The sequence below is a fragment of the Lissotriton vulgaris genome, chromosome 12 (assembly GCF_964263255.1).
Source record: "Lissotriton vulgaris chromosome 12, aLisVul1.2, whole genome shotgun sequence".
Classification (NCBI taxonomy): domain Eukaryota; kingdom Metazoa; phylum Chordata; class Amphibia; order Caudata; family Salamandridae; genus Lissotriton; species Lissotriton vulgaris.
In genome coordinates, this window is record NC_141700.1 from 77501127 (window position 1) to 77515497 (window position 14371).

At 46.4% G+C, this 14371-nt stretch overlaps 1 protein-coding gene across 1 annotated transcript in view; it reads left to right on the forward strand.

Annotated features, from left to right (window-relative positions):
- The window catches only part of MYO1F (myosin IF), a 273313-nt gene that overhangs the window by 57531 nt on the left and 201411 nt on the right, over window positions 1-14371 (forward strand). The gene's annotated exons all lie outside the window — the stretch shown is intronic.

Below are 14371 nucleotides of genomic sequence, written 5' to 3' on the forward strand. Positions count from 1 at the left end.
TCTCTCTTTTCCCTTGCACGTCTCCCTTTACCAAAGAGTATATCTTCCCAAAGTCATAGTAGTGTGACTCCTCCACACTTAAACAAAAGTAAACAAAACATAAGGCTGAACACCGATTTCTGCTAAAGCTTCTCTCCTTGTAGTTGTTATGAGCACAACTAGGACTACACGTCCCACAAAGCAGTTCAAAAATGTCACAGGAATCCAATCCGGAATAGACACTACTCCTTAAACACTCGGACGCTAGTCAGGACTGTACGAACGCGGCCGCGCTGAATCCTTTATCCTGCTAAATTCTACCAGACGGTACACTGCACGCGTTTAATTTCACGCGCGCTAATATACACTCTGTATATCTCACGGGTTCCTTAGCGCTAGATGCGCTAAGCGAAACCCCGTGGCTACGCTAACAGGCGACTCGCCTGCAGGAGTCCAAGTACACAATTCTCCAATAAGGAAGGAGGCGAGCCCGCACTCCTTCTTACTTGCCACTCAGTCCGGTTGGAGTTTTCCGTTTTCTCCCTCTGGCGCTGTACAACGGTACTCTCCTAGATGCTGCAATTCTTCTCGCTGAAATCCGGCGGGGAACACCTTCCGCCACTCCTCTGACTCGCACAGAACAAACAATTGACAAGCACCCTTCTCTGGGGAAGGAGGGGCTTAGTACAAACGAGACTCCCCCACGGCAGTCTGGGAGTTGTAGTTGTTTGTCTCTTCCCCGTTATCCTCGCATAGCTGGAAGGCAGCCCTTTCGTCCTGATAATCGCCACAGAACCCCCTCTCGAGGACAGCCGTCCCGGCGGTCGCCCAGGCTTACCAGGATACAAGTCATGAAAACGTGCAACTAGCTCAGGACAATGGAGATAACCCACAGGTTCCCAGGACCGCTCCTCAGGGCCATACCCTTTCCACTCAACCAAGTACTGAATCCGCCCCCGCACCATACGGGAGTCAAGGATCGAATGGACCTCATACTCTTCTTGCCCATCAACATCCACTGGAAGGGGTTTATCAGACAGCCTAGTACTCACGGGACAGGGTTGGAGCAAGGAAACGTGAAAGACGGGATGAATCCTCCAAGTATCAGGGAGGGCCAACCGCACCGCCACAGGGTTAATGATTTTCTCTATGCTATAAGGCCCCACATATCTAGGCTTCAACTTGTTCTCTCCTTTCAGATGTAAGTTTTTTGTGGAAAGCCACACCCTATCCCCCACTGCATATGCAGGAGCAGAAGACCTTCTATTGTCAGCATAACGTTTCTGAGAAGACTGCGCGTCCACTAAGCTATGTCGCGCCCCCACTAGTACTGCTCTCAAATGTGCATGGTGTTCGTGTATGCTGGGCACCGGGGAGTGAACAGGAACCTCAAAGGGTAGGGCATTAGGATGAAAACCAAAAAGACAAAAAAAAGGTGAACAGCCCAAAGTGGAATGAATGGCATTGTTGTAAGCAAATTCAGCCATCCAGATCAAGGTAGTCCATTCCGTATCGTTTTGCAAGGCAAAGCAGCGAAGGTACTGTTCTAACGTCTGATTCAGGCGCTCTGTTTTGCCGTCCGTCTGGGGGTGATAAGATGACGAGAGTCGCGCATCAACATCCATGGTCTGACAGAGGGCCTTCCAGAAGCGAGAGGTGAATTGAGTGCCTCTATCGGTGATGAGCACACAAGGTATCCCATGGGCACGGACGACGTGTTGCAAGAACACCTGCGCCAATTCAACAGAGGTAGGCAGGCCGTTGAGAGGAATAAAATGTCCCATTTTTGTCAAATGGTCTACGACCACTAAGATCACAGTCTTACCCTCACAGGGTGGCATTTCAACAATAAAGTCCATCGACACCGTATGCCAAGGCTTCGGAGGAATCGGGAGAGGTCTGAGAAGGCCAACCGGCTTAACATGCACTGCCTTCCCCTGTATACATACGGCACAATTCATCACATAGTGTCTTACTGTTGCTCTCAGTTTTGGCCACCAAAAGTTACGTTCCACACCTGCAATAGTTTTGTAGATACCTGGATGGCCACCTAAAGGTGAATCATGGATCCAGTGCAACACCTTCCGTTGCAAGGGTTCAGTAGGGACATAGATGGCTAATCCCTGATAGGCAAGATCATCTTTCACTGCGCGATGCTCAGGATCCTCTTTCACCCATTCCGGTATATCCATATCTGCAAGAGCCACTCGGATATCATCCAAGAATTCAGGAGTAGACACCAAGGCGATGAAAGGAGAGGGGTGGCTGGATTCTTGGAGAATAAGTGGAGGTTCCTCTTCACTCTCTGTTTTCTGTTCCGCCGTCTCCCCGATTCGAGATAGGGCGTCAGCCTTACCATTTTGTGGTCCTGGTTTATATTTTATAACAAAATCAAAGTCCGAGAAGAACAAAGTCCACCTCAACTGCCTGGGAGTAAGGGCCTTGGCTGTTTTCAAAAATAGCAAGTTTCTGTGGTCGGTATAGATTTCGACAGTGTGCATTGCTCCCAGCAGATAATGGCGCCACTCCTCACATGCCCTCTTGATTGCAAGAAGCTCCTTATCCGTGACAGAATAATTTGTTTCGCAGGGAGAAAGTTTTCTTGAGAAATAGGCCACGGGATGCAACTGGCCTGTTTCGGGGTGTCGTTGTGATAATATCCCACCGATAGCATACAGGGAAGCATCAGTCTCCAGGACAAAAGGCAACTGCGAATCAGGGTGGCGTAGAATAGGAGCCTGTGTAAACTGTTCCTTGAGATATTGAAAAGATCTTTCCGCTTCAAGGGTCCACCCAAACACAGTGTTCTTCCTCAGTAGACTGGATATCGGCTGAATGATCTTGGAGAAATCCTTTATGAACCGGCGGTAATAGTTGGCGAAACCAAGGAAACTTTGTACCGCCTTCACGTTCTTGGGTGTACTCCATCCGAGAATAGCCTCCACTTTACTGGAATCCATTTGGAAGCCCTGGGCCGAGATGATATAACCAAGGAAGGCCACTTCCTTCACATGAAAAAGACATTTTTCTAGCTTGGCATACAAGGAATTCTGCTGTAATCGCCCCAACACCACCTTTACATGATCCACATGTTCGTGAAGTGTAGATGAATAGATCAAAATATCATCTATGTACACGATGCAGAATGTCTCCAGACACCCGCGTAGTACTTCGTCCATGAAATATTGGAACGCTGCAGGGGCGTTGCAGAGCCCAAACGGCATCACAAGGTACTCGAACAATCCAAATTTTGTCCTAAACGCGGTCTTCCACTCATCTCCACTCTTTACTCTAACAAGATGGTACGCTCCTCTGAGATCGAGTTTAGTGAAGAAACGAGCCCCTTTCAATTGATCCAAGAGTACAGGTATAAGCGGTAGTGGATACCGGTTCTTGATTGTCATTCGATTAATGGCCCTGTAATCGATGCATGGTCTCAATTCCTCGCAGTCCTTCTTAGGAATAAAAAACATCGGCGAGGAAGCTGGCGAGGTAGAATGACGAATGAACCCCGTAGCCAGATTGTCATCGAGGTAACTCCGCAAATACACTGACTCTTTTTCAGTGAGAGCGTAAACTCGGCTACAGGGAATATCAGCACCAGGAACAAGGTCAATTCTACAATCGTAGACGCGATGTGGAGGCAAATCAGTAGCCTTTTGTTTGTCGAACAAGGAACTGAACTCCTGGTACTCATCAGGAAGAGAGGTGGCACAACAGTATGGTCCTATGGAACATCCGGAAGCCAGACAGACTGACGGCGTAGCCGATTGTTCTTTCTTAACAGACACGTCCTGTCTGCAATTGGCCTTACAAAACGCCGAGGACAAGGTAATGGTACGTGCTGCCCAACTAACTTGAGGATCGTGAAGAGTCAGCCACGGCATCCCCAATATCAAACGGAATTGAGGGGCATCAATCAAGTCGAATTGGATCATCTCTTGATGATTTTGATTCGTCTGCATCAACAATGCTTGGGTATGGTAAGAAACGGGGCCAGATGACAAAACCGTCCCATCCACTGCTTTGACCAGCTCCGGTTTATCCTTTTTCTCGCATACGATCCCAATCTTCATGGCGTATTCTTGGTCGATATAGTTACCAGTGGCTCCGGAATCTAGCAGAGCATCAATCTCCATAGCGTCACGGGTATTGACCCATAAAGTCACTTTTAAATTCATGTGAGCCACTGCAGGATGTAATGTATTTGCAAGTGTAGGTGAGATCATTAATGGTGAACAACCCAAGGCAGCGACCTCCTCCTGGTTTGGGCATGTTAGTTTTCCGCCGGTCTTCCCGTTTGTATGACAGCCTGAGAAGGGGGGGCCGATGATCTTCCAGGAAACGCGTTTCTGGCTCGACAATCTTTCACAAAATGACCACCCTTTCCGCAGTATAGACACTGTTTCAGTCTTCTTCGTTTGTCTTTCTCTTCCTTTGAAAGGGGTCCCCGAAGCCCTCCTATTTGCATGGGTTCAACTCCCTCTGGCGTCTTAGGATGATCTTCCATAGTACCTCGAAGACGTGGATAGAAGAAGCGACCGTCTCCTCTGCCTCTATCACCCTTTCGTTCCAATAGGCGATGGTCCAATTGAACAGTTAAGTCGATCAATTCTTCACAAGAGGTGGGAAGTTGTACCACTTGAGCCAGGACGTCCTTTAGCTCCCCTCGGAGCCCTTGATAAAAAATAGATATTCTCTTTGCCGTAGGCCACTCTGTTTCGACCACCAGTCGATTGAAGGAAGTTATGTATGATAGCAAATCTTGAGACCCTTGCCGTAGGGTTAACAACTCCCTATCCAGAGATAACATATGGAGTTTTCTATCGAACAGTCGTCTCAGTTCCAAACAAAAATCATCAAAATCGTGTAACACAGGATCATTTCTTTCCAATAAGGGTATTGTCCAACTCGCTGCATTGCCTCCCATGTATGACATCATAAAGGCTGTCTTAGTTGTATCCTCTTGGAACACCCCCGGCTTGCACAAAAAATGTAATCTGCATTGGTTTAAAAACGTTTCAAATTTACGGGGGTCCCCATAGAACCTTTCAGGAGGGGCAAGTGGGATTCCGGTATTTTGTATGACATGGACAGTGGGAACTGCATCAGAAGAGGAGGGTGTGGAGGGAGATGACACAGTGAACCCACCCCCTTCAGCTCCCTGTGACACAGGAGACACGGTGGAAGATGGAGGTTGTAAAGTGGCTGGTTTGATGTACGAAGCCCCTTTGCCCCCTCTCATGGTCAATTCGGACATCTCCTTTCTAAGCACCCCTAGTTCCTTGTATAGGACCTGACTCTCGGTGCGAGACGTGGTAACTTCCTGTTGTAGAGCCGCAAGGCTTTCCACCACAGAATTTAGCACACTTTCCACATTCATCGTCCGGGCTGGGTCTTATTACTTGGGCTTGTCAATCTGTCAAGATCGGCAGTAGCACAAGAAACATTCACGCCACTAACCTTCTGTCTTTTCCCAGCAGAGACGAGATCAGATGCTAGATCCTTCACTCCCTTCAATACACGCCCCCCTACAGAGGAACTATATACCTCTATCTGACTGCGTGCACCGAAGGGAAGAAAGGAGAGAAGAAGCCTTGGAGGAGAGCGGGAATGTGGTCTTTCTATCTTCGTTTCTCTTTCTCTCTGGAATAGTCTGAGTCTAAGGGACGTCTCTGTAACACCTGTCCAGGTATCTACAAAGGAAATAAACACACGATTACCTCTCACGACCATGTACGGCTTCACTATGCTAATAAGGGGAATGATAACTTCACTCACCACACTTTCTGCATACAGGGCCTTAAGAAAAGGGAACGCTGTCTCTCTTTTCCCTTGCACGTCTCCCTTTACCAAAGAGTATATCTTCCCAAAGTCATAGTAGTGTGACTCCTCCACACTTAAACAAAAGTAAACAAAACATAAGGCTGAACACCGATTTCTGCTAAAGCTTCTCTCCTTGTAGTTGTTATGAGCACAACTAGGACTACACGTCCCACAAAGCAGTTCAAAAATGTCACAGGAATCCAATCCGGAATAGACACTACTCCTTAAACACTCGGACGCTAGTCAGGACTGTACGAACGCGGCCGCGCTGAATCCTTTATCCTGCTAAATTCTACCAGACGGTACACTGCACGCGTTTAATTTCACGCGCGCTAATATACACTCTGTATATCTCACGGGTTCCTTAGCGCTAGATGCGCTAAGCGAAACCCCGTGGCTACGCTAACAGGCGACTCGCCTGCAGGAGTCCAAGTACACAATTCTCCAATAAGGAAGGAGGCGAGCCCGCACTCCTTCTTACTTGCCACTCAGTCCGGTTGGAGTTTTCCGTTTTCTCCCTCTGGCGCTGTACAACGGTACTCTCCTAGATGCTGCAATTCTTCTCGCTGAAATCCGGCGGGGAACACCTTCCGCCACTCCTCTGACTCGCACAGAACAAACAATTGACAAGCACCCTTCTCTGGGGAAGGAGGGGCTTAGTACAAACGAGACTCCCCCACGGCAGTCTGGGAGTTGTAGTTGTTTGTCTCTTCCCCGTTATCCTCGCATAGCTGGAAGGCAGCCCTTTCGTCCTGATAATCGCCACACTTCTCCTGCATACCGCTACCGCGGGAGGTGGACGGTAGCGCGCTGTTGCCGAGGGTGTTTCTCCTGGGTCCCTGCCTGCCTGCAAACCGGCGCTATTGACGGACGGAGCTTTCGGCTTTGTCCTGCCCTGGAAACCGGACCCGAGTCGTGGTGCGCCGCCGGGGACGGCCGTAGCTCTGTGGGCTGCTGATCTGAAATGAAGCGGACGTCTGGCGCCCGACAGCTCGCTGGAGATACATCCTACATGGCTCTTGGTGGTCTGCGATGACTGCTGTTTGGAGGCTACTCCTGTGATCTCTCCCCCGTGTGCCGCTACGGTGAGCCGCTCCGCTTCCCCCACTTGCTCTCGGAGGCGATTTGGCTACCGTGACTCTCCATCGCGATTGCCTCCTGTTGGAAGTCGCACGGGGAGGGTAATTTACATGATGCTGCCCACTGTCGGAGGGCCCTGATTACTGCGGGGGTCAGTCCCCAGATTTCCACAGTGTACCTTGCCTCCTCATACGTGTGTGCCACTGGTGAACCTAACATGGCGCCCGGCTCCTGCGGAGCGATTGTGGATCGTGCCCCTAAGCCTGACTGCTTTGCCCCTCCTGGATCAGAGAACATGGTTGTTCATCATGAGACGCCTCGGCTGGTAGATGTGAGCGATTTGCAACCTGTTTACTCCCATGCCTCTATCCTTGCCGCACTCGCCGACTTGAGTGCAGAATGGCGTGTGAGAGCTGCGGCACTGGGTGACCGGCTGGACAGAGCCGCACTCGACTTGAGGTGTATGGTGTCTGCTGATCCTCCGCACTGCTCCTCTCGGCCCATGCAGTGCCAGGGCCGAGATACATTGTTGCTACACGGGCGAACGACGGAACAGCTATCAGCCGGTGACGACGTTGGCGGCTCGTTACCCATATATGTCAATGGGGCTACAGTGTTGCCATCCCTGCCTGATCCTTCGCTTGCAGCTTCAGCGTCTCTGCCCGTGGTGCCGACGGCACGGCGCTTGGAACTACGGATTGCCTATGAACTGCAAGATGCGCTCCTGCTTATTAGTGCCATACAACATCTGAGACTCGTAGGGGCACCGCTCTTTTGGACATTTGGTACTTTATGTGCTTGGCATTCTTTATCTTGCGGTGGGGCTTTTTCTCAGTGCAGAGGGCGGCCATCTTATCCCTTTGTTCTGTACGGGGCGGGTCCTCCTTGGTGGCTGTCTTCGGGGAGACGCATACGCTCGGGTCAGGGCTAGGAGTCCTTCTTTTGTCTGTTGTGAATGAGTGGCGGCTGTGGACTGTATATAAGATGCTTTCTCAACGCGTGCCATGACTGATGGAATATCTCGCCCTATTATCCTGAATTTGCTGAGATTTGTTCTGTTGTTGAATAAAGGGTGGACAGTAATTTATGGCCGGGGTGTCCGGGGGACCTGATGTGAGGTGGGCTCCTCCCCACTTTTGCGCTCTTCTTTTTGGGAGTGGTAGATCAGCTTGTTCTTTTCTTCCTCCCTATATTCAAGGGTTGAAATTCTTCGTTATTATCATTCTTTCCTTTTTCTATATTTCTTGCTTTCTCTCGCCCTTTTCTTCTTCTTCTCTCTTGCTATATTTCGGGTTTATGGGGCGACAGACACTCTGCTAGGGGGGGGGCAGGCCATAGCCTCTGCATGTGTGTAGGGTGGGGGGTTATATTTCATTTTTTGTTAGTTTCTATGGGACCTGTTTTTGCCTTCTTTATATTTTTTCCTTTTTCTTGGCCCGTGTTCAGGCATACTGGGCGAGGGGTGGCGGCGTAAATGTAAGTGGGAGGTTGAGATTGCTACCCTGTAGCACGGATACTGTGTTGCCATCCTGCCTGGTCGGGACTGCTTGTTGAGATGTGGATTGACCGGACAATGTAGCTACTGTCGTGTCCCACCTGCATGGACCTTGTTCCTATTTTATTATTTTGTGAGTACGGACCAATACGACCTGAACTTAATAGTTGCAAGAAAAAACTTAAAAACTTAACCTTAATTACTCCTGTGTCATGGTCTTGCAGCATTCTCCAGTCTGATTTTTGCTTAATAACCGATGTGCAGCTGTCTTACTATGTCACTGTATTGCATGCTTTAGTGCTACATGAGAGTTCGTGGCCGGCCGGATGGTTGTGGGCCCGTATTTGTTCTTTATTTCATGCACAATAAAGGTTTTCAAAAATTTAAAAAAAAAGAACAAGCAGTATGAGCTGTGAAGAGGATAGCAATTCAGAAACACATAGGGTCAAATGATAGTGGAACTTAGAAACATTTGACCGAACCTCTGGCTATAGGGAACATAGAACATGTGCCCAAAACTGTTAGTACAGCACTGAAAAAAGTAGGCCTTTATAAAAGAATACATTTTCAAAGCAGTACCAAATTGATCTAAGTAAAAAGTAGCCAATTTCACAGGGGGGGTGCATGAAGGAGTAGAGGAGAGACTTGTGGGAGCTGGAGATATGGTCCTGCCAAGGTAAGTAATTAAACAAACATTGACAAAGACAACAAGTTGTGGCTTGCAGTCTGGGTCCTGTCTAAAATATGTAAAAATTCTTGCTACGGTGAAAACCTTAATGATAAACAAAAAGAAACACACTGCGTTCAGTATACAATGCACCTACGATAGATAGAAATTAATATGTCATGATTCAGCGAACATTTGATATCTAAAATAGTCCCTTAGGCAATGCAATGCCAGCAACCATAGGACGCAGAATGATGCATTAAACTGCATGAAGAGGCTAATTACGATGGCGAACGATCGCCACCACCAAGCCGGCGGTGGCGACCGTTAAGCCATTGTAACGAGAAATAGCCTCGCCATATTACGATGGCGGTGGGTATCGCAGTGGACGCAAAGTCCGTCCGCCACTTTTCTGCCGGTCGGCTTGCCCGCCAGGCGGAGCTGGGTCATTAATATGGTGGCGGTGCCTAGCAGGCACAGCCAGCCATATTATGATGTGGATTCCGCCATGGAAAGGCTGGCAGTGATTGGCTTTGGGGACCCGTTGTGGACCCCGCGGGGGGGGGTGGTGATTCCCTTTGGAGTACCCATGGTATACCACTGCAGTTCCCTACACCAGGTGGCAGGCACCGTGTGGTGCCTGCCATCTGGTGCAGGAAAATGCTGTGCATGCCCTTTTTACCATTGCAGACTGTGCTGCAGCCAGCCGCACCTTCCACAATGGTAAAAGGGCAGGCTGCATCCGCCAGTATGGCGGGCGCATCATAATTGGACTGGTGGGACCGCCGCACGTCTTGTGGTTGGTCCCATCCCCGTTATGATGGTGAAAGGACTGATGTCTGCCCGCCATCATAATGAGCCCCGAAGTGAGGAAAACTCGCATCTAGGTTGAGCCAAGGCATCTCTCCATATATTTCAAAGAGTTGGTAACATCAGGTCGGCATACAGCTGCACCTAAAAAGTGACCCTCGCTATTTAGGTAAAAATGAAAGAGGTATCAAAAGAGGAGTATAGGAAAGAGCGGGGGGGAAAATGAGTTAATCCCCTTCTTCACACCCAAAACATTCCTCACAAAGTAATCCTGTTTCATTTCAGCCTTTCCTCCTTCAATAAAATCCGTAAATTAAATCGAGTAATATTAACAGACATGTAATTTACACGGTTTAGAAATGATTTGAAACACTGTATAAAAAACGAATTGTTATTATAATATTATTTTATATATTATATTATTCTTACACTGCCTAGATACCCTGACAGGTGATAAGCTGTGCTATACAAATCTACGTAACATAACATTATCAGGGAGTGTAAATGAACCATTATTAAAATCCTACACATGAACTTGCAGTCCAAAATAATGGTATTTCTGGCACCTAAGTATCAATTTCCTGTTTAATAAAAGACCACCAACCTTTCCCTGCCAATCTTTTAAAGAGATAATTGTTCTGTAAAAGGTGTTGGATCAGATCTCCATATTGTTGTGACTTTACAGTGTTTGCAGTACACTGGGAAGTTGGTGTAGTAATCAAATGCCATGGATGTTTTTCAGTTAAACCTTGATGCAGATTTTTCTGGGGGAAACAAAGGTGTGGGTTGTCTGCTGTCATGTGTCTATAGGGGTGGAATTTTATAATAAAATCGATTACTCTGCCTTGTTTCTATTTTAGAAGCCAGCCATAATGAGGAACCTGAATACACATTATCATAACTACGGTAGTTCTACTTCAGTTCCTCTTTGAAAGGCAAACTTTGCTAAGTCAGTGCTTGTCCATAGACTTTGGGCCCTGCAGGGATCCCACCTCACTATGAGTGCCTAGAAATGATCGTGGGCTTCCTCTGGAATGTTTAGTGTTACCTAAGAGTATCTTTTTAATACATTAGGATGCAGAGCCTCACAGAATCAAAATGGAAACAAAGTGCATAGCCAAGCAAGGCCAGGGGCTTTGCCTGGCAAGCAGGGGTGATCATGAGTAAAACAAGCAGCTTGCCAATAGTGAGATTACAAAGCTTGACACACGAAGCAGAGCCGAGGAGTTTGACAGAATCAAAGGTCACTCCGGGAATGGGTACAAAGCAAAAAACTAAGTTTTTCATGAAACAAGAGAGTAAACTGGCAGTGGAACTACCCAGACTACCGGAGCAGTTTTGAGTTTCTTAGCACACCTCCGCCTGAACCCGCATTCAAGGAAAGATCAATATGTCAAACAAACATGGGCACTCTTCATATGCAGCCGCCTCTTCCTCGAGATGTCAGCGCTGCATTGCTAGGTACTACTCGTCAGACAATGTCCACAGGAAAAAAAGAAAATATATCCTTAAATGCGCAATGAAAACAATTACGACTGGCAAGGTGATCTGCAAGAATTATACTTACAGAGGGAAGGAATCTGTACTTGGAGGAAGTGGGGAGAAAATCGGTATGGGATACGTAGAGCTTGAGCCGGGAGAGAAATGCATCTGGGAGAGAAATGCATCTACAAGCGGCTTGCCAATAGTGAGATTACAAAGCTTCACACACGAAGCAGAGGAGTTTGACAGAAACAAAGGTCACTCCCGGAATGGGTACAAAGAGAAGGGTTTAGTCCGGGAGATTGATGGGAGTGAGTAAGGGTGACGAGAATAGGGTGAGGGAAAGCTAGAAGACATTCAACCAGAAAAGGAAAAGCTGCCATGTTAAAATAAACGCGAGACACGGCCTAGCAGCCGTGAAAAGTTAAAGTACGGCCTGCCTGGGCAGTGAAAGGGGAGGAGGGAGGAGAAATGCGAGTCACGGCAGCAGCAGCCTTTGATGTTGCTGCCGGCCGTGCAGTGAATAATTAGGGGAGGAGAAATGCCGGCTGGGGGAAGCTGAGATGCCTGTGGGAGGGAGGCTTTGATGTGCTGGTGGCTTTGATGTGTATGCGCTTTTTGCCAATGTGCTTGCGCATTGAGCTTGTTTTTCTCGGGCACAGCAACAAATCGCTGAGATGGTTAAGCTTTAGTTAAGCTACAATATAGCTCTCCAGCTATGCGCAAGCGCATCAGCAGGCGAGCCCTAAAAATGCAAGGAATGTATTTCATGTGGAAGAAAGAGCTTCTCAAAGGAGCTTTAGGGGATTGTAAAAAACCAAATAAGTAGGCTACTAAATAGAACTTCCTGCATTTGAGGAGGTCACAACCTGAAATGCTAAAATTCTTAATTCGGCCAAATAAAGTAATTCTTTGGCGACCCTGCTGGATTCGATGAGCAGTATGTGTGGTTTGAGATTTTGGTTAATCCAAATGCTTACTCTGGCTACAACTGGCTCATAGCTGAACATGACAACACATATGTGTAGCTACAGGTTATGTAAACAATAAATTAAAAGCCCTGGAGTATTTTCAGTGTATATGCCCTATGCTCAGGTTTTCCAGGCGTTACTATTTGCAGAAGATTAGTCCCATTTCCATATTGAATGAAAATGGCTTCATAAATATGCTGATTAGTGAACGGGTCATGAGTATATTAAGTATGGTTTTTTTTAATGTCGTAATATATTAGAGAGTCAGTATTTGTGTCGATGTAATTAAAGTTGACTATCACTCCACAGGAAACCCCATTTTTGCATCCTTAATACCTTTAACCCAATTCACCAATTTACACCAAACATTAGAAAATCAGAGGCGTAATATTCTGGCATTCATTCTATTAATTATTGTGCAGGTTAATCTACAAGAATAAATGTATAAGATGTATCCCCAAGCAAGGGATTTGTTTGGTTTACCTTGGATATCGCTATTGACAATTTGAGCCATGAAAAATTAAATGGCAGAACGAAAGTACACAAAATTTGGAAGGCACGTAGTTATTGACTGCAATCAGTGTCTTTCATTGGATTTACATATTTGTATTCAGATTTTTTAATTATAAGCAAAAAACAAAAGGCCACTGAGCATGTAAAACTTCTGTTTGATTCCCTCAATATTCAAGAGCACCTACAAAAATATGAAATACAAAAGAAGCTTTAAAAAGCAATCATATTAATTGACGTTTTAAGGCATTGGCAAAGAGGACATATGCCGAATGCCCCATCTTCCAAGGGGCTTTGGGAAAGTGATTTGGCTTTCTTTCTTCTCCATTTCTATATATCAACCTCTTCCCTCCATCTGGCTAACTCTTCCTCAGAATCTGTCTTACTCTACTCAGTGTAATCTAAAGCATTTTAGGGCCACAGCCAAGACATGTTTTAGCTGTTCTTGCTTGAAACAATTTAAATATAACCTAAAATTCAATATTGGTTGTCATCTTGCATAGTTGAATTAATATAAAATGGGTAATACACTTAAGAGGTTTTCCGAAGAGGGGCCCCCAATATATGTCTTACCCGGGGCCCCAAAAACCCTTAAGATGGCACTAATCATATTTCACTGGCATTTTATTGGGAACTCACTGCATTCACAAATCAAAATACAGAAAAGGCAATTTTTTAGTTTCAACATCAAAAAACACGTTTCAACAGTGTAAAATGGTGCACATAGCTGAGCATATTCTTTTAAAGAGTGTAAAACAACCCACTTAGACACACAACTCCATAAATTAAAAATTATGGGAAGAAAACAAAAACTGAAATCTACTCAAGTGTTTGGTCCCAAACCACATCGACTTATGTCTAATATGGCATCTTCTTATACTGAATGCAGTTTGTGATTTTCTACACCCAATGGGACAATATTTCTGTACTAATATTGACTCCAATAAGGCAATGTTTTTGTAAAGTCTATTTAGGACATCATATTTTTGTCAGATAATATTTAGGCCACAATATTATTAATATAACACAGCAGTGTCCTACGACTCCACAGGAAGGACATTCTAAACTTTTTGTAATTCACAAAGCAGGGTGTAATAGTACACCAGGGAAAAACCATGTCAGTAGGAGGTTTCCAGGAGCACTATTTCACCCGCCCTATAACTATTTAAGAGCTGCATATTTCCCTGTGCGGAACAGTACATAATATACAATTCTGCAAAATTGAAAGGGAAGTCTAATGTGCAGAAGCGCTTTTTTATCAGCAGGGAAAAAAATTGCCTTGGAGAAAGTCCTCCTCTACACAGCGATCAGGGGATGATCGATGCCTAATTTGTGCTGGAAGTTGCCAGTGGGCACCACCAGCACTTATTTCTGTAGACAAGGACTCTTTGCACCTTGGGATCGCTCTACAGCTGCATCACTTTGCCAAGCACTGGGAGACAGCAGAGTCAATTCTTTCCACTCCATTCAGTGTATTGGACACCACTCTTCGATTTACCTCAATTACAATGGAAATAAATGAAGGACTCATACTCTTCCTCCAGGACGTTT